General features: G+C 47.0%; 1 pseudogene; it reads right to left on the bottom strand.

Moving 5' to 3' along the window:
• Positions 1–1,518: 1,518 nt before the first annotated feature.
• Positions 1,519–1,893, bottom strand: LOC144175480 (mitochondrial 2-oxodicarboxylate carrier pseudogene; annotated as a pseudogene).
• Positions 1,894–2,150: the final 257 nt, after the last annotated feature.

Consider the following 2,150-nt stretch of genomic DNA (forward strand, 5'->3'; position numbering starts at 1 on the left):
TTCGTCAAATGCAGACATGGGCGTTGAAATGAAAAGACGGCCTTCGCAATTTTCTGTTTAGGACAGGATTTGATGAACTTTTAAATTCATACTACTACGAGTGTTCAGAACAACGTGTTTTGTAACGTGTTTTCAAACACGTTACAAACAACGCTGTCTTCGGTTTGTTTAAAGCTACTATAAGTACAAATCTATAAAGTTTGATTCATTGTAGGGTTTCACTCGCCGACGCAACGCAGGCGATGAGGCGCGCCGTAGTGGAGGGCTCCGGATTAATGTTGACCACCTGGGAATCTTTAATGTGCCCCGAAATCTCGTACACACGGGCGTTTTTACTTTTCGCGAATCTAATACAGTACTTAGTTTGCGCGATGTCCAATTTCACAAGACAAAGCGGCAGCACCCCAATGAGATTTCAATGAGTTCTAGCAATTCGAATAAAGGTCCAACCCGCACAGTGGATGCACAGTCGAACGTAGTCGTCATGTGGGGCTCTTTCCGCTCACAGTTTAAAAGATACGGCACTGATAAGAAGACGGCCACCGAAACACGACCCCTGTAATCACTAGCCAAAATCTCTAGCCAAACTGATAGAATCGTTAAACGGAGATGTGCACTTCGAAAAAAGAGAGAAGTCCTTGAAAGGCATTTCAAACTGCGGGTAGGGCAAACACACTGGCCACCACACGCCTGTGTCCGCAATCACTTGTACTTGTTTCTGCCTAATGGCGCGTACACGCGCCTGTACAACCATACTCAGTATTCTCGTCCAGCTCCTCAATGTGAGGGAGCGACAACGCGCCCAAATGCAAATATAAATACGCCAAATCAAAATCTCCTAGGTGAGAAAGAATTTTAGGCTAAGAACATGTGTAACCATCACAGGTGAGTCAGCCCTTAAATAATTATTTAAGGGCTCAATTTTTAACATCCTACAAGCAACCTCAACCATAAATGTATACCTCATGTGGATCACTTGGCACTTTTTCGTCGGGCAACAACCAACAGCAGCGATTGCCTGACAGGCTATGGACATGGTTTCTCTCACAAAAACACCAATTCCACATTCCCCCTTTTCTCACGTAGCAGTTTTTTTTCAAGACCGGCAACGGTACAATATAGATAGAGAATGTGAACTATGCAGTACATATCGGGGTTGATTTGGAAAGACTGTCTGGGCAGGCCAGGGCGAAGTGTCCAGAAGACAGTTCGTGTTCTATTGTCTGTAAAAATTACATATCAGATAGTCCCCGAAAGGCATTTTCTTCATGTCGTAACAGATATGTGACAATTAAAAGCAACATTGCATGCCACACTGGGTAAACGTTTGATACTGAGCTAGCTAGCTTCAATGACGAAAGGTGGCTGACTTCAGATTCGACTTGGCGTTTGAAACATGAAACACTCTGTGGAATCAGGTAATGGCACTGAGGAAATTCTTCACCGGGGCAGTTTTATAACGGTTTTTAGCCACGCTTATCCCGGAAACTTTTTCCTTACGAATTCGTTCATGTCCTCCTACACAACCAGCATGACGGAGCCTCCAGGACCAAGTCGGAGAACCTTAGGCACAAGGCTCTTGTAGAGAGCGAAGAACCCTTCTTCCAGGTACTCAGTCCGCACGCTCTGCAGGCACGTCCTGTACTTGATCGTGGCGGGCGGCCCAAGCTGGGGTCCCTGAATGCGACTCTTGGCGACGTCGAACGGTATGTTCATCATGGACGCACCCGTTCCGGCCACAAATCCCGTGGCGAGCCGGATGGCGAAGGTGGCTGCCTCGCTGTTGGTCGTGGGCAGCTTGTCCTTGACCCCTAGTATGACCCCTAGTTTAGTCGGGAGGCCAATAAGGGTGATATTGAACAGAAGGAGTGACCGAACCACTCCTTGTGGCATACCCCTCCCGCCGAGGCCGATGGGGTCCGAAGCAATATAGGCGATCTTTATAACGGCTTTCCGTCCTGACAAAGTCGCGGACATAATTCTACGTCTGGTTCCCACAGTCTAGGCAATTGAGGTTGACTAAGATAGCGGGGTGGGTGACATTATAAAATGCCCTGTTTAGGTCGACGGACAGTATGGCTTTTGGCGTGGGGCTATTGGCTTGAATTATATCTTCTTTCAGTGTTAAGAGGATATCATGAGTTGAATGG

Source organism: Haemaphysalis longicornis, unplaced genomic scaffold (genome assembly GCF_048455015.1).
Source record: "Haemaphysalis longicornis isolate Haplotype H1 unplaced genomic scaffold, Haemaphysalis longicornis Haplotype H1 scaffold_3, whole genome shotgun sequence".
In the NCBI taxonomy this organism is placed as follows: Eukaryota; Metazoa; Arthropoda; class Arachnida; order Ixodida; family Ixodidae; genus Haemaphysalis; species Haemaphysalis longicornis.